The 23,502-nt window shown below is 28.7% G+C and overlaps 1 protein-coding gene across 1 annotated transcript in view; it reads right to left on the reverse strand.

Moving 5' to 3' along the window:
- Nucleotides 1-23,502, reverse strand: part of LOC105620819 (prominin-like protein) — a 271,180-nt gene that overhangs the window by 149,598 nt on the left and 98,080 nt on the right. The gene's annotated exons all lie outside the window — the stretch shown is intronic.

Here is a 23,502-nt window from a genome sequence, read left to right on the forward strand (position 1 = left end):
GTGTGTGTGTGTGTGTGTGTGTGTGTGTGTGTGTGTGTGTGTGTGTGTGTGTGTGTGTGTGTGTGTGTGTGTGTGTGTGTGTGTGTGTGTGTGTGTGTGTGTGTGTGTGTGGAAGTATATTTGTTCTTTAAAATTGTGTATTTCCGCTTCGTCTTCTTCGGATGACCTCTTGTAAACATGCATATTGATATAAGCTCTAATTCAAGCGGAAAATTCTTTCGGAAATTTCTCATTGTTTGTTCGAGCTTTGACAAAATATATGATATGTAGAGAAAATTTTCGTAAGAACTTTTGTCCCGCGCGAAAAACAGAATATACGCTATAATTAATACATTCGTGTAGTAACTGTAATAGTCTTCTTAAAAAAATTCTTAAAAAAAAAGATAAAAGTCACATGATGTACAAAACATTTTTCTTCTTGAAAATGAGGTACGAGGAGATATCAAAAGTTGTAAAAATATTCAAATGGAATTCATTCATGTTACAAATTATCATATTTACAAACATTTATGTTATATTCCGATTGGTGCACGGTTCATTCTGAATTAATCAAAAACCCCACCGAAAAAAATTCCACGATATACCTCCCTCCCAAGCACGCACGCAAATCCACTACGATTCGTAAAATCCAACTAGCAACCTCCGTGATGTGCATCAGGTAATGCTAATTACTAATGCTGGCGCTAATTAAATAAAATAGGTAAATTTAATATACTGTATCTCCTAGAAAAAAAAGTCAAAGCTTAATTTTTTTTAAATTGTAAGAGAAAAGTCCACTTTATGGTTATCATAATATTTACAAAAAAAATTTACTTCACCGTTGAGTGCATTAAACTATGCAAATTTCTGAAAAAAAAAACACGTTCTTATTTTTAAAAAGATGTTACATAAAGGTAAGGATAGATTCAAAATCCATTAAAGTATAAACTTTACCTTTAAGAATGAAAAAAAATTTTTAACGATATTTAATGCGATTGTTTTTCGCGGAGTTACACTTATTTAAATTTTTGCGAAATTTTGATATAAATTTACTTATGCGATAATTTTGTTGAAGAGTATATGTGAAATCTTTAAATATGTCAATAATATAAAATACATTTATATTATTGAAAATACATTTACAGAAAATACATTTCGAAACACTAATGTAGTATAATTATTTTTAAACAATAAAACCATTCGAGTGGTCCTATTTTTAATTCTTCTAATAATAATTATTTTTAATAATTTCTTTTAAATAATGAAAAATGTTAATATTTTTATTTTCTAATTAAATATAAAAAATATGATAAATAAAAATGAAACCGAAATGTTAACATCTTTATATCCAGGGAGAGTTGAGAAAGTTAATGTTTTTTAAAAACTAAATTAAATTAAAGCTAATGGCTTATAAAATAATATATATATATATAATTTTATAAGCCATTAGCCACATATATATATATACCATATATATTATCTTATGTAATGAAAGTTAATTTTGAAAAAATTATTTTTGAGATCAAAATGTCCTAATTTAAAAAAAAAGATTACTTTAAATAACACTTACAATATAAATTATTATTGAATTTAATTATTTTATTCACATTTAAGTTACTTATGAGTATAATAAGAATCATACCATAAAGCGTTTTCGTCAACCTTGCATACTATAAAGCGTTTTCGTCAAGAGAGAAGAGTATATATTATCTCTCTTTCTTTAACCTTTATTTACGTTAACTTTTAAAACGATTGCTCTTGCATGTTTACTGCATCGACTAGATATTTGTTATAAAAAACATAAAAATTTAGAAAATAGATATGCAACACTATTTTACAACAATTCTTAATCTAACAAGTAAACTTTCAGAAATGTCACTCGCCAATTTTTCTCAAAATTTTTACGGTTGTTTCTTAATCTTACACAAAATAAGATGAAATCTGTCATTAATTTTAGCCCAAATTGTGTCTGTCTTAATTAAAAAAAATTATTTTTCACAAATATCCAATTTTTATATATATAAAATAATATTTCTTACAAATAAATGAACACTCGATATTTTAAAACTCGATATACATATAAAACACCAAAATAATAATTAATACAGTGGAACTTCCATAACTTCTATTACGCAGAGCTGTGAGAATATAAGGAGATTCTCCCTACTACTTACATTAAGAACGGAGTATTAAAAAAAATAATATGTATTACATATAGAGCAGGCTTGTCCAATTTGAGCGCTGGAGCCAAAACGCAAAACCATCGATGCAAAAAAATTTAATGTGAATGAAGATTTTGTAAATTCTAACGTATTGATAAGCGTCATTCAGATGTATATCAACACTTTACAGTCTCCGAAATTTTACTTATATTGATTTTTTTATGTCAATGACTTTGTTTTTTGATTCTGGAGCTCAAATTGGACAGGCATAATATAGAATAAGAATGTCTGCGCAAATGCCAATGCAACATAATCTATTTTAACACAAAATTTTTATACACGATGTACAAGTAGAAGGAGAATAAAGAAGTTACAAAATATTGAAGTTAGGGAAGTTCCACTGTAATTAAAAAACGATCCTCTTGAAAAGTACTTTTTACAAAAACATTCAGCTAGAAGCTAAAGAAACATCTAGAACAGCTAGAAGTTCTTTTCAAGAGGATCGTTTCTTAACTATTATTAATTATTATTTTGGTATTCTGTATATAATATGTGTATCGAGCTTTAAAATGTGGGGTATATATTTATTTATAAAAAATATTACTTCAAACATATAAAAATCGAGTATTTGTAAAAAATAAAAAGTTTTTTTAATAGACGCAATTTGGATTAAAATTAATTAAAGACAGATTTCTTCTTATTTTTGTTATAAAAAATAATCGTAAGAATTTTGAGAAAATTCGATTTATAAGGCTTATTTCATATTCACGTTGCTGAGATAAAATGTTTGTGACATCTAAAATTAGTGTAATTCAAATATAAGCGAAAATTGGCAAAATCCAACGAGCCAATAAAAACTAGCTACCGTATGGTGTGACTTATTATAAAATTTCATATAATTATTGAACTTTTTCTAAATTAATCCTCTAATGTTTAAAATTTTATAGAAAAAAAATATTAGCATTAAGAGAGATAGAAAAATTTTTAATTTAAACAAAATAATAAATTAAAGTTTAAAAGTAACTTTAAAAAAATTAAGTTAAAAATTAATGCATTTAAAATTAACTATTGTAAATTAAATTAAAAGTTATTAACTATTTTTAATTTCAAAAGTTATTAACTTTTTTAAAATTTTAACTTTTAACGTTTTAACTAGTTACTTTTAATTAGTTTTAATTAGTTTAATTAGTTTTAACTAGTTATTTCGAACTATCAAAATAATAGTAACCTAAGTACATTTATTTATATTACATTTAAGAAATAATGATGTCACATGAATCTTTTAATTCAAATAATTCAAATAATGATATCACATGTTTAATTTTCTACTAACTTAATTTAAATGATGGGAATGACAAGCATGTCTAGATCAACATAGTGAATATTTTGAACGTTTATTGCAATAATAAAAAATTTGTTCCGAACTTTTAGTCTGACTTATTTTGGTTTATATCCCGACAATAATTGAATTTTCAAAAACATACTCTAATGCAAAATTATTCAGCACGATAGAATGAGTAAAAAACATCCCCTCCTTTCCCAAAGAAACATGTTTTTATTGATAGTATAACCAAAGACATTTGAGGTTAGGTTACTTACTCAAAGGTCATCAAAGTACGTCCCCCTATTTATCTTAGAATTTTGATAATATCTTTCCTCTAACTTTTCGAGAAAAATGTGATACATTTTTATTAGACTCACATAAATAAAAGAATTTTTCACTTTATCACAGACTTTCCATATAATTTTGTAACTTTTAAAAAAAAAATTTGCACATTTTTTGTATGAAACTTAGATTTCTAGATAAAAATCCAAATGCAGCGAGTTTGCTAATATGTTCTTGAAAATCGTTACAACAATTAATTTCGATAAACTTGAGACAAGATAAAACAGCATTATGTCTGTCACGTTGAACTCAATAGAATTCTAATTCGAAAGACAGCAATTTAAAGGCAACTTGTTATCATCAACATGTTATCCGCAGCTAATAGCATATTTATGGCAACATTATAGCGTGTACCAAATAATGATCGCTATATACAATATAATGCTATATGTACAATATAATGAAGTGATGCCATCAAGATGTTATCGATTTTGTCATAATCAAATTTAGAATTTATATGAGAAAAATATTTCACACATAATGAAGAAATACCTTATCTTTAATTTATCGACATTTCTTATTCCAACGGTTAACATAATAGTATCTTAAACTCATTTGACATAAATTCAAAATGCCACGTTGTTGTCGTGATAAATTAGAATTCCATTGTAATATGGGTACTGTCCCTCATATTAAAATCCAACTTTCTACACTTCACGAAATGCTGCGCTTTTTATATTTTTTCCCAAATGATTCTTATTTACGAGTTAATGCATCTCCGCTTTTTGTTGAAAAGATAATGCTCGCGGGTGAGTGATTTTTGTGATACATTTAGCAACGAACTACGACAATATAGATTAAAAAAAACTTCATAGCTTGATGACATATGGATATTGCAACAACGGATGGATGTCGTTACATATGTCTTATCGCTGTCATATTTTCATCATAGTGCTCAAGATGAAACGATTAATTATTTATTGCTGTTATGTTGCTGTCATCTTGCTAAATATATGCCAAATATAAGACAATTCATACAATGCATCAGTTTGCTCAATATTCTAAATCACGCTGGTTATCCGACTTATTTCAGAATTTACATATTTGATTAAAGCCGCAGTATAGATCTTTGTATAATGCATAAGTGCATCAGCGAATCAATCAAAATCCTTTTTTCTTCTCATTTCACGGAAAAGAGGAACTTTGATTAATTAATTTTCGTATGCATTATGTGTTATGCAAAAGTTTGTGCTGCATAACAATATATTTTCACGAAGCGATGCTATGAATGACAAATGATCTTGCTATTGACATATCGATACAATGCTAGCGAAACTGTAGGTAGATAGTGTCGCAACAGGCAAGTGCCATCTGCGTTTAAAATGTTAAACGGATAACATTTTCAAAGGCAATGATAATAACGTATGTTAATGTGAATGATTTTGACATTTTGGATTTTGCATTGCGATATCTCCGTTCATAGGATACGTAAAAATAAAACGCTTTTATTACATAATTTAAACCCAAGTAGTCGCAATTGAGACTATTCAAAAATTGATAAATTCAGCCATTTATTGAGAAATCCGATAATCTCGGATGCTCGCAACTCGCCGATTCACGTAAGGACACGGGGGATCTCGCACTTGGCGCGAGATATCATATCTTTTGATAATTCTTGTTCTATTTATTAGATTTGAACAAATCTATTTATTTAGGTTTGAAGTAACAAAAAAAACTATTTTGTTTAAATTAACATGATTTTTTTTATGTCATTACTTTTCCTCTAAAATTAATAGTTTTTGTATTATGTTTGGCCTTCTCTGAAGTCCTAATTATATATTTTTATCATCTTTAATCAAAAATTTATCAGGAAGAGATCAAAATATAAATAGTGCGCGTTCAATCGATCGGTATACAAATGATCAGTGTCCACTTGATCGGTGTCCAACCAATCAATGTCGAATTGCGCTATATTTACATAAAATGAAAGAACTAAATTACGTGGCATTATGTACAATACAGTTTACTCTAAGACACACATGATTTCACTTTATGTAATCGAGCAGTGTCTAATCGTTCGGTGTCCACTTGATCGATCGGTGCTCTGTTGAACGTATCCAATTGAACAGTGTCCAATCGAACCGTGTACAATTGGGTGTCACCCCGACGAAGTAGAATTGAGAGGTAATGAAGAACGAGAAGGAGAGGGAGAGGAAATTAGAGAGATTGTGCTGGGAGAAGAAGGAAAATATCAGAAAAAATTCTCTGGTTAAGACCACAGATTTCTATATATACTATAATACTGCTAACTTCTTAGAACAAGCTAATGTGAAATGGACCCCGAAATTATACAGTTTTATGCGTCATTAACTCGAAAAAATGCAGTATGATTGTGTCTTGCAACGTTCTGCATCAGCTGTACATACATACGCCAAACGTATCCCTCAGTGTGAAAAATAGCGTTTGAAAAATTATACTTTCTTCAGAAGTTTAAAAGAAAAAATAAATAATTAAATATTAGTAGAGGGGCGTTTCACTCTCGAGTCAAACAAACATTGCTCGATTCTTGCTGATGCAGTTTGATTTGTTCCTTATTTTTACTGATTTCTATTATAATTAGACTGTGGTAGATGCAATGAGCACGCCAAACAATGTCGCCAAAATGATATTAACGATGCGTAGGCAGACAATCGGCACTATCCCAGAAACAATTGCGAACGGAATGCTCGGTTATGCAGCTAGTGAGGAATAGCACTTAGTTACTCGTGTTAAATACGAGTTTTAATTTGAACTAATAAAGTTGGATGTCGGCAGTAAATGTATTTTATCTGCAATAGTCAACTCTTAGCAATAACAAAATTTAAATCAGAAACTGATATTTAGCTGATATTACTAATTGTGAATCCTTTTTTTTGTGTATAACTCTTCTTTTTCTTTTTGCGTTAGACCTCTGACTTGTGTTATATCTCTCTTATATGTTTGTAATACACACGCTGATTATTTAATTGCCACGAGCATATGGGTCTCCAGCTCCCTTTCCTCAATCTATTTCCTCTCCTCCGATTATGGCACTCTATCTTCACTCCTTCCCCGTTTTCCTTCTTCTAACACAAAATCCATTTCATCCGTCCTAACCAGACTTCTATACTATACTGCTAATTCGTTTGAAAAAGTGACCTTCAATTTTGATATTGCATTATATCGCATGCGTCGGGAACTGTCTCGTGTGACATGCGCACACATTATTACATACATATTTTAACAAATTAATCTAATTTAACAGTATTAAAATTATTTATATTATTAGGTGTACAACTTTGCTTCCGCCGTTTTTTTCCGAAATTCGAGGCTTTATTGTAAAAAACTGGTTATACAATTATGATTCAAAGTATTGTCCATCGCTAGCTACTACTTTCTCCCATCTTTCGGGTAGCGTACGAATTCCGCGTCGAAAAAACTGGTCATCTTTTGAGGCTATCCACGATCGATCTAATTTTTTACTTCTTCATAAGTCCGAAAGTGCTGGTCAGCCAGACCATGTGCCATTGATCGAAATAAGTAATAGTCAGAGGGAGCAACGTCTGAAGAATACGGCGGGTGGGATAGGACTTCCCATTTCAACGTTTCCAAGTATATCTTGACCACTTTCGCAACATGGGGTCGAGCATTATCATGCTGCAAAATCACTTTATCGTGTCTCTCGTTGTATTACGTTTATCTTTCAATGCTCAGTTCAAACGCATCAATTGCGTTCGATCGCCTGTGATTATTTCAGTCGGTTTTAACAGTTCATAATACACTACGCCGAGCTGGTCCCACCAAATACAGAGCATGACCTTGGACGTCAAAATCACCGTTCTTGAAGCGTTGAAACCACTCACGACACGTTCTTTCACTAATAGCGGCCTCACCATAAGTATTTGAGAGCATTCGATGAGCCTCAGCCGCAGATTTCTTCATATTGAAGCAAAAAATTAAAACCTCCCGCAAATGACGAGAATTTGGCTCGTAAACTGACATTTTCAATCGAGAATAACTTTATGATGCAGACACAAATCGACAAATGTTTCTATGGGGTTATGTTGACAGATGCCCAAGTTTATTGTATGACGTCTATGATCTATTTATTTCGACCACCACTTACCGCTAAAGCCATCTATAGGAAAACGGCGGAAGCAAAGTTGTATACCTAATTTTCTATGATAACATGTACGTTATATTATAATTATATTATTAATTGTAATGCGAAATTATACCTGTAAAGACAACGAGATTATCCTCGCACTATTTAGGATAAAGAGAGATATGATAGTGGATAGATGATGATAGTGAAAGGGGCATAATGAGTGTGACAGAGTTTAGTCGGGTTCGAACCTCGCTTTTGATTGCTGGCTTTGCTGAACAGCTGACTTATCTCATTATATTTGGGCACGTTTGAATACGGACGAAATTAACGACACAGAAATTCTGGAGCATGAGTCTTCATGAGTTCCGAATAAGAAAAATCAGGAGTGACAGTTAAAGGAGGCGGAAAATTATAGGAATTGATTCTAAGGATCAAACGGAGGAGGACCCGACAGCATCGTGTAAGCATCGCCACTCACTCTTGAAGCGCAAAGATAATAGCCCTGCAAAATGAGCATTCTTGTCTCTACGAATATTACGAGTCGTAAAGATTTATAAATATTATTTACTGTACGCTATTGAGCGATTTCAATTTGTACAAATATTCGTTATGCTAAGTAATTGCGAATACTTATAAATCTTGTTCTTGTGTGTACAAAATTAGACGAATCTAACTTAGATGAACGAATCATATGTAAGAACAATTGGAATATAAATTTTTATACGATCCAGTTAACTTTTATGTAGTTTAGTTAGAAAATAAATTTCTTATCACGTTACATACTATTAACAAGTACGTTACATGCAACTTTGGTTAATTGGATTTGTATCAAAAATTCATTTCATGTATTATCATGTGAATCCTTCAATACATGCTAATATACAACATAATATAACAAGCCTTCTTATATTTTTATTACGATATATAAATAACATAAATTGATAATATGTTTTGTTATAATTTTTTTATTTTTTATCGAGATTTGACACATGTTTATTAACGAGATGAAACGAATAAATGAAGATTGGATTGGACTACTTATATATGTTTAAAATTCCTCTTATCTTTGTCTCATTAAGTAAGCACGCTTCCAGGGGTAGGCAATATTTAAAATACGTATTTAAATATATTTTTATATTTTATATTTAAATATAATTTTTTGAATATTTTATATTTTGTATTTAAATACAATTTTTTGGATATTTTGCTCATCTCTGCATGCTTAATCTTGCAATGTAGATCTGGTAATTATTGACAGTTCTTAGAAATATATCGAAATGTATTGAAATTTAATATATACGTGAATTATAGACTTTCAATACTACAGAAAAAAAAATGATATTAAATTAAAGCATCTAATTGAAAGTTTTATTAATTTGATATTAACAAATACACCGTCATTCTCTTGTTTAAAAAAAATGTTATTTATTTCACTAATACTGTTAATAAATAAGACTTTTTTAATAAATAATACTTTTGAATAGATTGTTGTTGGCAAATGCTGTTAATACAACATTTTTTCCGTGTATCAATATATTTTTAAACACAGTAGCTAATATGAAAGGACTTCTATATCAAATTTGAGAGACGGAATAGTTAAAATCACTTAGCACTAGCAGCGAAGTATATGTAATGTCAGTTAATATTCTTAATCTTGCTGCAAATATTATTAGTTTCTATTTAAAAAAATTAAGTTTAATATCTTTAGCTGAATAATTTTACTCTAACAGTGAATACTTTTGGCTGCAGCGCTTAAATTTTAGTAGATAATAAATTGAGCTTTGGCAGCAACATTAGCTCCCTATTATAAGGATTTATTTTAGCAGCCACAACTATATTTTATCTGCGTTGACTAATCTTTTCTCTGTATGTGGAGATGAAGTAAGATAATGATTAGAATGGAGAGGAACGGTAATAGAAAAAAGGCCTACGACTGGGTCTTCAATTATTATTATTATTATTATTATTACTATTATTATTTAAACTATTATTAGGGTTATTATTATTTTTATTGTTTATATTTAAGTTAATATCTAAAAATTCGCGATAAGTTTCATCAAGGAGCTGACGAATCTCTCTAATCCTGGTTTCTTTGGCGTTTAGCCAAAGGTGTGAACGACATGGCCACGAGAATGTTTAGGAATAAAAAAAAGAAAATTGTTTTATAACGGGCTCTGCATAAGGAAGAAAATAAGGAGAACATGTGAGAATTCGACCAATAAACAGAAAAATAAAATTCGTGGAACAAGTGAGCATCTAAATAGCGGATAGAGAAAAACAAAAGAGTAAAAATACATGACTTACTATTTGAAACTGATGTCATGAGTGCCATTGCACAAGCACGAAAATTAGAAATTAGTAAATATATAAGCAATTCGATACTGAGAATTAAAAAAAAATATAAATATAAATTTTGCAAATTGTTTAAAGTAAGTATAAAAAATATATCACAAGAATTTAATTGCGCGATCGATCCATAAAATTTGATGTTGCATTCTTAATTGACAATCAGAACGTTGACATGTAAACACTGATTCAGCAAGATGAGACGATCGGCAGAAATAAGATATACAACGCGAGATGTATCAGAGGCAGGCGACGCACGACAGTCAATTTATCAAAAAGAAAGAGTCACATAATTCTGCCCATTCGGAAACAACTGCGACGTGTTAAAGTGGAAATTATAACAAATCAAGATTTAATTATATATAAACAAATATTTTATTAAATTCTATTAAAAAATAAAATCATGAGCGTTAATTATTTCGCATTTCGAAGTCATCGTTGGATTCTGAATCTCATACTGTAGGATACGATACTTTGCTCAAATAAATGTAGCATGTTCCTCGCCTCAATTCCGCAGTTCGCCTCGAAGGAATGATTATTAGATTGCCTTTGAAGCGATGGCCCAAAAAAAATGGTGAATATTGGGCAAGAAATCGAATGCACGGTGATAACTGTTTTAATAGCTGATCGGTTAAACTCACTGAACGACTGTTTTTTTGAATAACACTCGGCACGCGAGATTGGGGTTTATATAAAGGTATTTTTGAGACTGGATCTTTATGGAATATATTAGTTTGACAGATTAAGATTTTTGATGGGATTTGCTTCTTGAGGGGAGGGGAGGGACAACTGACATTCAAGATTCTCAATAATTATTGGAGGAGTGGTTATGCAATGATTCCGCCTGTAGCATAAGTCTTGATTTATTGCTTATATGATCGCTTATTGAAGAATTATCACCTTCTTTGTTTAAAAATTTTAGAGATAGACAAGAGAGATCTAACAACTGTTGATAACTAATTATGCTTCATAACTAATGTAAGACTGATGTAAGACTGATGTAAGTGATGACAATCAATATTCGATAGAAAAGAATCGTAGAATCCACAAGACGTAATTGATGCGTTAAAATTGATTTTTAACTCTGTTCTTTAACTCTTTTTTATGTTTAAGCAACCTTTCGGTGTTTCCATAAATTTCCAGAAGATGTGTTTAAGAGTTTTCCTCTGTCACCTATATAATCACGAGTATCGTTCTACAAGATTTAAAATCTATTCTGAAGTGGAGGAATATATATGTTACTGCCGCACAATTTGATATTGACTGTAACTTCAACATACAACAACTTTTATGCAATTCATGGATAATCAATGTGTTGTAATATATACTTTTGCTGAGAAAGGCTAAAAGATTAACCAAAATATGTACAAATAATATATAATTAATTTAAAGAAACACACAAAAACTGCACACCATCTACAGCGCCAATTCCCAATTGCCTGTTTATATGATTTTCTTTTTGAATCATTATCTTGGGAATTTTGTTCGTAATATATTTACTATTTAGAATCTAATTCGAATAACGGATTTTCTTTCACTACTGGATTTTATTATAAATATGTAAACGATGTAGTTCTTAAATTATATATCAACACTTCAGAAATTACATATCAACATATCAACTATATATTAAAAGTTTTTAATGTCATATCATCCTAGAAATTTACTTAAAAATTTACATTAATCGTAGGAGTGCAAAATTAAATTCTCGATGTCTGATAAAAGAAAATAATCACTTGATACATGATTTATATCACAATCTATTTTTTCTTATACTATATCTGTTTTTTAATATATCTAATTTTTCTTTAAAATACTTAAACTAGTATTTGACATTGCTGGCGCGCATCCGGACCTAGATAAGACTAATTAAAATCTCCACCAATCAGATTCCTCCAAGTATCCAATTCCTAGAAGAGACGCTAAGTCAATGACCGACTGCAAAAATCAAAGAAGGGTGTCCTCGCGAGTATAAATACGAGCCTTCTGCGAACCTAATTGTCGTTAAATTTCGATCAGTCAATGGGTTAAATTGTCATAAAGTGCGAGGTTCGGGAATCGGCAAGATTTATTTAAAGACTTCAGTTCCACCTAGTTTCACAATCCCGTGACTTTACTAAACCATTACCGAGGATTCCCGCAGTTATTCGCATCACATCCAACAGATCATCAATAATCTCTCGTTTTTTTTTTTGAGATTCTCAAAAACAATGACATTCCAACCTATCCTATTCTGCTCCGAATTACTTAAGCGATAAAACGCTTCAAGTAATTCATCTTTTCTTTTCAATTCTGAATTATTTAAGCGATAAAATGTTTCAAATAATTCATCTTTTCTTTCCAACTCTGAATTACTTAAGCTGTAAAACGCTTCAAGTAATTCTCTTGTTTTTCTACTCCGAATTACTTAAGCAGTAAAACATTTCAAATAATTCACATTTTCTTTTCAATTTCGAATTACTTAAGCGGTAAAACGCTTCAAATAATTCTTCTTTTTTTCTACTCTGAATTGCTTAAGCGATAAAGTGCTTCAAGTAATTCACCTTTTCTTTTCAATTCTGAATTACTTAAATGGCAAAACGCTTAATTTACCTTTTCTTTCCAATTCCGAATTATTTAAGCGATAAAACATTTTAAGTAATTCTTCTGTTTTTCTACTCTGCGCCGTCAGCGTTCCGCTTATCGAGTGAGGGCAGTTTCCGCGTAATCAACCTGAGTCCGCATTTCTATAGCAATTTAATTTATCTTCGCTCAGGGCTTTCTTTTATAGTAATTTTTTTAAATTATATTTAATAAATCTGTTTCGATTGTTTTGATAATTAACTTTTAATCGTTTATATTTCTTCACACGTTCATGACTCAATTACTTGTACAATTACTCGTAACAATATTTTCTATAACATCAAGTTAAACACATTTAGGAGAAGTGATATTTCCATCCGTGGACAAGTTGAATGATTTATGAACTACAAGGATCTGCGTGTGATGCCGTGAATTCCCTGGGTGAAAGATCGTTGTTTTTTTTTATTTACTTTTTCTTGGATATTGTATTTTTAAATTTCTTTGAAATTCTATACGCTCTATTGTATATTAGTTTTAAGTATTAAGCACTGAGATATATATATATAAAAGTTGATTATATGAATTAAATATACGTTAAATATAAAATGATAACGTACAACTACTTTATATTATTTTGTTGATCTCATACATAGTTTTACCATAATAATAATATATAGAATGTCTAGAAATTCAATTGACAATTAACGTGGGCAGATAGAGTGAACTGAACTGAGTTAAAAAGTCCTTCCACCATCTTGTAATTTTCGCAATAGTTAAAATATATTAATTACTAAAAATTGCCGAATATTGGTCTTCAATAATTTTTTTCTCAAATACTATCAGTAGAAAAACAGCAAGAGACAAAAATTATTTATTTTCTTCTCATAGAACTTTTTCAGAATTTTTTATCAACTTTTTAGTACTGCATTTTCTTATTTTTACCAACACAAGAAAATACGGTATTGAAAAATTCTGAAAAAATTCTGAAAAAATTCTCAGAGCTCTATGAGAAGAAAATAAACAATTTTCGTCTTTCGCTGTTTGTCTATAAAGTTGACAATATTTGAATAAAAAAAAATGATTGAAGACCAATATTCAGCAATATTTGGTAAATAATATCTTGTTAACTATTACGAAAATTGCAAAATGGTACAAGACTTTTCGATTCAATTTAGTCCACTTTATCTGTTCACAAATGTTGTCGATTGAATTTCCGAACACTCTGTATATTAAACTACGTGTTTAAATTGTTCGTACAATATAAATATAAATCTGTTACATTTACTTAAATTTAGTATATTATAATATTGAAAAAAATATTACTCATGAATTCATATCATAAAAATAAGTTATTTAATTTTGAATGAAGCGCGAAAATGTGACAATTAATCCCGTGTTCTGGATTGATTGTCGCACATTCTAAGATTGACAGTAGCATATTTGTGATGGACAACACATATAAAAAATACAATTTTTATTTTAGTATCAATTCTATATTTTGAGAAATAATAGTGATTATGGTATTAATAATATAAATAAAATAATTACTTTAATCATAAAATATGTAATTTGTTTCTGTATTGTAGTTTTTATATGAAACATATATCTATATAAAAAAAAACATATCTATATAAAATATAATATGTTTGTAAATATATTCTATTATTCTCTCAAATTCTATATTCTATTCTATGTTCTCTAAAGATATTAAAATTAATTATCATCTAACCTCATCTCATTTTGATCAATTTACCACACATAACTATTTTTAATAAAATATATTGTATTTACAAACTTTGTCAGGATAATGATTAAATAAGTATTGTAGCAAATAATTGTAGCAAAAATTTTCTAAGACATGTCATTTTTTACGAATACAGGGATATCGCGATTAATAATGTCAAAGATTTATCAACAAAATTGGTAATAAGAAAAATTTACTCAGCAACTTCATTTTCTTCAAAGTCATTATAAATAATATATATAATACTTTGGTGCAAATCGTTTTACATAACAAATACTTTTGGTGCAAATCATTTTACATAACAAATTAATATTATATGAAAAAAAGAGATTTTTCTGCCATATCCTGTTTGAGTTATAAGCATTTCGACAATCGATCTCATATGACAACCAGCCCCGATTTCCCCTATATTGCAACAGTACAGTAATAAAATAGGCAATGCTAGCAGTAGAAATATTGGCAATACATAGTTTATACATAATACAATAGTACATAGCAATACTTAACATTAACAATACTTGGCAATATTGCTTGCCAATAAATGGCAATATAAGAAAACAATATTAACAATAGCAATGATGCTAGCACTTAAATGTGTTATATTGCCATAATACAATAGTACATAGCAATACTTAACATTAACAGTACTTGGCAATATTGCTTGCCAATAGATGGCAATATAAGAAAACAATATTAACAATAGCAATGATGCTAGCACTTAAATGTGTTATATTGCCATAATTAGCAATCACTGTACATTTTTTTAGTAATATTTAATTCTCTCAGAATCTGGCAATAACTATTAAATATAATAAGTATTTAATAAGTATATGTATACACAAACTATTACCATTTAATAATACATATTAAATATTTATAAAAATAACATTATTTTTGGTTATATTAACCAAACACTTGATTGGCATTTGTTCTAATAAAATTCTAATAGAATTTCATACAGGGTGGCACAGATATATGGTCACTCGTCCCGAGCAGATAGAGCGGACTAAATTGAATCGAAAAGTGCTCTATCATTTTGCAATACTCGTAATAATTAACGAGATATTAATGTTTAAAGATAGCCGAATACGCATGTCCGCCCGACCTGTATTGTCGAAGGTATGGCTCATCGAACGAATGGCGCGCGGGCCATGAGGAGTGGAGATGGCCTAGCAGGCGCGCCGCGCCATTCGAACTTAGAGACTTGCGGCGGGGAGCTTGCCCCACTTCCTGCGCGCCAAGCTATCAAAAAAATAAATTTCATCGAATGATCGTATAAAAAATTAAGACATAAAACAGCAATTGTATTATTTTTGAAATATATTTTAGATCACTTGTACATCTACTAGCAAAAGTTTTATAAAGTATTCTTAATTTTATGTATCAAAATTGAATTAAAAATATTTTATAAAGCTTTTGCTAGTTTATCCCCCACACATACATTATAGCGTGAGCCCATATCTCTAACACTTTGAATTAGAATAATTTTATACAGAATTATAAACTATTTAAACAATTTATTAATCCATTTAACTCCCTCAGGAACTCCTTTCATACTTATACCTTTTATAGTTATTATTGAATCAATTAGACTAATTATTCGCCCTTTAACTTTATCTATCCGTTTAACTGCAAATATAATTGCAGGCCATTTACTATTCGTGTTCTCTGATCGAATTTTTAAAATTTATTAATTATATTATCAATGTTACATGAAGGAAAGACAATACTTTTTGACATACAAAATTAAAACTAATTTAGGTTATTTAGGTAAAAAAGGTTTTGCAATTGTTAGTATTGCATACAAGCGATTCAAAATATATTTTAAAAATACAATTGCTGTTTTATGTCTTAATTTTTTACATGATCATTCGAAATTTATGCGGATGTGAACTTCCATGAACGATAGTATAGAAAAATGCAGAAATAGAAATCATTCTAGTGCTAAGAAAGAACGCAATTTTTATTCTTCTTCTTTTATGATTAATGAATAATGATTATATCATTATAAAGAATATTTTCTTGACAATATAATTTTAAAATACTCTTATTATTTTACTTGAAACAAGTAATATTTACGTAACCTTTTTTTGTATGCACATGCTTCAAAACGAATTAAACTGAGTTTTTCTCAGTTCTTGATCATTTCTCAATTTTCGCAATCGAGATATTAATTTTAAAGTGCTGAATATCCGCCATCGATAGCTTGACGCGCGGGAAATGGGACAAGCTCCCCATTTACCACGTGAGCTTCTAAGCTCGAATGGCATCTGTTAGGCCATCTCCATTCCTCGCGCCGTGCGCTCGGTGGATCTTTGATAAGCAGTAGGTCGGGCGGACACGTATTCGGCTATCTTTAAATGTTAATATCTCGTTAATTATTGCGAGCATTGCAAAATGGTACAGAACTTTTCGACTCATAGCGTTTTCTCTTGGGTTACACTGAGTGTAATATCGCACTACACCAGTTGCATGTAAGTGCTGCATTACACAAGTGTACTTTCAGTCTTTATAACACTAAGTCAGCAATGATCGGTGACAACGGAGAGTCCATGGTGTTTCAAAGTTTTGCTTATAAATACTGTTGTCAAAAATAAAGTATTGTACGTAGAATCAAGAACAAAGTGAATAGCTTCTAAGAAGCTTTTTTTTGATAAACTGCATTGTCTCGATATAAAATTTCAATTCTCATTCACACAATCCAATATATCCAATGGAATATTTGTGAAGAATGAGATTACGTCTAATGAAACTAAATCATGATCTTTATTCAACTCCTTTCTACTCCTTTAAGAATGTGTTTCCACTAATTGGAAACTATTTTTTGTAGCTTTTTGCTTTGGACATGGTTATATATAAAATATTATAAGAATGAGACTAACGAGTATAAAGAACCGATCGATACTATAATTCTATAAGGACAGTTTAATTTATGAATCTTGGGAAGTGCATAAGCTCTCGGAAGTAACTCATCACTGCAATACAATTGTTTGTATTTTAAATCATCAATGTAGCCAGATCTCTTCCATCTTGTAAATAATGTTCTGAGAGATGTCGTGAGTTTTTAGATTGGATTTTTATTTATTGCTTCATAAGTTTCTTTGTCTTGAATAGCATAATTTTAAGCGAATTAATATAAATTTCTTTATCTAAAGTTACCTTGGTGTTACCTTTATCCCCGTGTGAAAATCAGATTGAGATGAAGATAAAAATTTTTTGGTCTATTTCTAATTGAAATAATTCTTTGTCTATTGGGATATACGTATGGAGGGAGGAAGCAATTATATTGTTTAAAATCGGAATAGACTGATTAGTAATATCTTTTTATCTATTGTGAATTTTTAAACATTATGTTCTATGTTTTTAATGCTTTCTATGATGATGTTATTCCTATTTCTGTTTGATAAAACAAAAATTTTTTTTCATTATTGCCGGCTTTTTCGTTAGTGCTACAAAGATTGGCCTTGATGTCTTTTAATAACTCTTTTTATTATTGATGATCTGTGCATAGCTTCTTCTTTCCAAACTAATGTTTTATTAAATTGTTTAAATTCGTTTCACCCTCGTCTCCAACTCACTATGGAAGGCGGAGACAATTTATTAAATTTCTTAGATGTCACTATAAAGAAAAAAGACAATCATCTAAATTTTGACTTTCATAAAAACAGTTTTTCTCGGAGATACTTAAACTTTTATTCTAACTATCCTATTTCTCAAAAAAAGAGGCATCATTAGTCTAGTCGATAAAGCTTTTCTATTGTCTGACCAAGAATATTACCTAAAAAACATAGAATTTATAATCAACACCTTACTTGAAGATGATTATCCATTGAAATTTGTATTTGATATTATCAATATAGAAATTAAAAACCTCTTACAAAGAAAATCAGCAATGCAATGTCTTCCTAACAATGAAAACCAAGCAAATTTGACATCCAGTCATAGTATCATATGTTCCTGTTATGAAGTAAGTCATCACTTAAGTCCCACTTTCATTCTATGATGCAACGTGATTGGAGGACGGTCATTTTAACTGTTCACAGAGACAGCGCCGTCCTTATTTGTATTACATTTTTCTATTATCCTTATATTCATGGGTTACCATCTTTTTATTTTCCTTGTTTTGTTAACTCACTCTAGATTTCGCATCGTTGTATATAATAAATAAAATCTTATAATTTCATCAATCATTTGTGCTTCTTTTGGATTCTAAATTATAACAATAAATATTAAATTTAAACAATTTGTTAACAAAGACATTAAAATCTCTTTCCATAGCTTGAATAAATTAAAAAAATTTATCAAAGTCCAAAAAGACCTCTCCCCATTTGTCTAAAATGTAATGTAGTATACAAAATTAAGTGCAAAGATTGTAATAATCCTATGTTGGACAGATGGAGACAATTAAATACAAGAATCAAAGAACATAAAAAGTCACATCCGATGAAATACATCTTTCCACATCTTTCCACTCTGTTATAATCGATCAAGATGCAATTTAAATACGATTGAGATAACATTTCAATTCTCGACGAAGAACTTTGTTACAAAAAACGTTTAATCTCAGAAATGCTTCGTATTAAAAAACAAGATAGCAGTCGATAGCCAGTCTTCAGAAAGACACAGAAGATTTACATAAAGTATATATACCTATTATATATACCTATTATAAACAGAATTTGACTTTGTGGCACTATTATTTACTATTTATTACATTTTATCAATTATACTCTGACCGTCATAACAGTCGTACATGACTATTGTCAAACTATCTTTCTTTTATTTTAAATAATTGGAATTTTATCTCTTGACAATTACCATATTCATCATTGTAATTTTATAACGCTTGACCACATTTATTTGGTACTATTAATTTTGACGTGTGTTAGAGTGATAATATGACAACGATTACAACAAACTTTTGATCTTACGGGTGACTACTACGAGTTTTTGTCAGAATAACGATTTTGCTTACTTAATTTATATTTTCAAATGACTTTAATCGTTATACTAGAATATCCAAATGCTCTCTCCACGCGGCCTTTCAACTATTTGTAAACAATTTTTGATGCTCTGGGAAAATTTCATTCGGTCTTTCAAGATCTTCTGACATTTCTGATTGTAATTCTTACTGCGTTTTACAGTTTTACTGCGTTGTACAGTTTTTTCTAAAGTATTATTAATTTTTTATACATCTAAAGATGGCTTAATCTAGTAGTTTTTAGTAGTCCGAAACAGGTTATGCGAATTTTTGTAATCAAAAGATTTTAATTTGAATATTTGTAAAGTGTAAAATAATTATTTTTTTTCTTTAATAAATGTAAGTTTTTAATTTGACAATTATTTGACTGTTATTGCCTTATCAAAACATTAACTTTATTAATTTTAAGATTCAGATACGTCGTCGCCCTAAAATTTCGTCTCCTTTTTATATTTTTGCCATTAGATTGCATTCGATCAGAGATCTGTTTTTTTTAGCTAAATTTAGCTGAATCGATTGATTGCACAAATTCAGACTAGTGTAGAATTCTAGATCAGAGAAGCGCAAATGAGTTTTGCTGATTGACTGATAGCAGCTACCAATCAAAACCAAAAAATTGGATTCGGAAAGTAAAAACGCAATGTTTAGATTATTTGTTATTAAAGAATTATTACACATACAAGCAAAAATTTGAATGTTAAGAAATTAATACAAGTTTCTGTTATATTTTCATTTAAAAAATAATGATACCAGAAAATTGGATTATTTTATTGAAGTTGAATATAATTTTTTTTTAAATATATGAAATATATGAAATCTCTAAATAATATCAATTACAAACATAACATGAAAATATACATTTTTTAAACATTATTATTGTACTTCTTTTAAAAAATAAAATCGAAATACAAAAAACTATATTCCAAATTTATTACAAACTTTTATTTCTTAAAAATAAAAGTAATACAGTGTATTTAAGTAGTACAAATTTTTTTATTCTTATTTAAAGCTTGCTATTCTCACTTAAATGATATAAATTTTTCTATTCCAACTTAGTAAAAAATTTTATTACAAAAAACTGTGAAAAAAAGAAAAAATATAAACTAAAAAAATTTATATCAAATAAAATTTTACAATAAAAAAACTTAGTTCTGCTACATGATTAACAATACAAAATGCATCACAATAAAATTACCTTTTTAACAAAAAAGTAAAAAAAAGATATCAGGTGTACGTGCTTGTATAGGTGCTCCTTGAAGAAAAAACGATATTTATTTTAAATCTATTCCAAATCAACTTTTCAAACTATTAAAATAATAATAATTTAAAAAAAAATATGTAAAATCTTTAAATTGCGCCAATTACATAAACAGAAAATATATTTCGTTGAAATATTAATGTTGTATAATTAAATATTTTTAAGCAATAAAACTCAAGTGATCCTACTTTTTTTTCAAATAATCATTTTTAATTTCTTTTAGTTAATAAAACCAAAATGAAATCCTAATACTAAATTTAAAAAAAAGTAATAATACTAATTATTTAAAGAAAAAATATATGAAATCTTTACATTGTGCCAATTATATAAACAGAAAATACTGTTATGTTCAGCGGATTCACGACTCTTTTCTTTCGTGGAGGTCTGGAGTTCGTTGAAATATAGAGACAGCTGCAATGAATAAATTGAGCCATTAAAACTTAGAAACTAAAAATTTTCTTTTCTTACGTTAAAAAACTAGAGCGAAAAATCTAATATCTCCTCGTAAATATCGCTCAGGAATAAACTAAAAGTTAGTACACGAGCGGCGGGACCAAAAAAACACCGGATCTATGCCCCTCGGATAGCGCGGCTAAAAGAATAATAATAAATATGTGGGTAGTCCCCATTTGAGAGCGTAGGACCGGCGCCAAAACATTTTTTAACGATCAAATCACGGATGATTCTTACGAATCTGCGAATCGTAAAATCTGAAAAATAACACGCGACAAGGAGGAGGAGCATTAGCTAAAAGAAATTAAAAATGATTTATTATTTTTTAAGAAAAAACATAGAACCATTTGAGTTTTATTGTTTAAAAGTAGTTATACAAAATTAGTGCTTCAACGAAATGTATTTTCTGTTTATAATTGGCGCAATTTAAAGATTTTACATACTTTTAAATTATTATTATTTTGATAGTTTAAAAAGTTGATTTGGAATAGATTTGGAATAGAAAATATTTTCTTCAAGAAGCACCCATATAAGCGCGTGTACTTGGCACCTTTTTTTATTTTTTCATTAAAAAGATAATTTTGTCATGATATCATGCATTTTATATTGTTAATCGTATAGCAGCACTAAGTTTTTTTACGATAAAATTGTATTTGAAATAAATTTTTTTAATTTATACTTTTATCCTTTTTCAATTCTTTGTAATTAAATTTACTGAGTTAGAACAGAAAAATATATATCATTTAAGTGGAAATAGCAAGACCTTTAAATGAGAATAAAAAAATATGTACTTATATTTTATTTTTAAGAAATGAAGGTAAATTTGGAATATAATTTCAAAAAATATATGAAATACATTTTAATTTTTAAAAGAAATACAACAATGTTTAAAAAAATGTATATTATGTTTATAATTGACACAATTTAGAGATTTCAGAATTTTTTGAAAATATTATATATTTGAAATTTTTTTGAAAAAATTATATATTTGAATTGAATAAAATGATACAATTTTCTGATATTGTTATTTTTTTTTATAAAGATTACGTAAACCCAGATAAAATTATAAATATTTTTAATTTATTATAACCTCGATTTTGATATTAGAATTTTCAAAATGATTTCAGTAATCATAAGAATGATCTTCACACTCTGTATAAGTATATGGAATTGCTCTATTTGTAAAAAATTAGACAAATCCAATTTGATATATAAATAGTTTATAATTATAAAAAAAAATGTTTAATTTTTAATTAAACTTTTGTTATGCTGAATGTGTAATATTTCATGTTGCAATGTCTTCACATTTATAATTTAGGAATGTTTACGCATTTTTGTATGCATATAGTATCGACTAAAAGTATATCATTTTTACATTTTTTTAGAATAACTTGGTTGAAAGTATATATGTGTAGATATTTATCAAATTATAATATATTTTAACAATAACTATAGTTTACTATACAAATGACTTTTCATTAAATAATGAAAAGAACACATAATTTGTTATTATTTGTTATATAATTTGTATACTGATTTTTTTATAAAACATTTTATAAATGATATAAATAACTGTTTACACCCAATTAATTTTAAAACATTTCGATAAAACAACGATTATAAATCAGCGGCGTATTTGTAAAATTAAACTTGAAAAGAATATATTTGTGCATGAAGAAATCAAATTAATCTACACAGTATCGGCCAAAATATATCACGTTTAGAATTTGAAATAGGCCGATGAGAATAAATTTTATTATATAAAAAAAAAAATCTATTTTTTAGATTTAAAATAAAAATAAGATTAAAATAAAAAATAAGTTAAACTCTGTGTGCATGCGTGAGTGTGCGCGCGTAAATAATAAACTTTGCATAAGTAATAACATAATAAGTTTATTTAAATGCTAGCAATACAGTAAAACTAATCAATTGCGTTTCAACATAAAAGATTTTGATTTAAAGAATTAAATATTAGGTATACAACTTTGCTTCCGCCGTTTTTCTATAGATGGCTTTAGCGGTAAGTGGTGGTCGAAATAAATAGATCATAGACGTCATACAATAAACTTGGGCATCTGTCAACATAACCCCATAGAAACATTAGTCGATTTGTGTCTGCATCATAAAGTTATTCTCGATTGAAAATGTCAGTTTACGAGCCAAATTCTCGTCATTTGCGGGAGCTTTTAATTTTTTGCTTCAATATGAAGAAATCTGCGGCTGAGGCTCATCGAATGCTCTCAATGCTACTTATGGTGAGGCAGCTATTAGTGAAAGAACGTGTC

This window comes from Atta cephalotes (genome assembly GCF_000143395.1).
Source record: "Atta cephalotes unplaced genomic scaffold scaffold00029, whole genome shotgun sequence".
In the NCBI taxonomy this organism is placed as follows: Eukaryota; Metazoa; Arthropoda; class Insecta; order Hymenoptera; family Formicidae; genus Atta; species Atta cephalotes.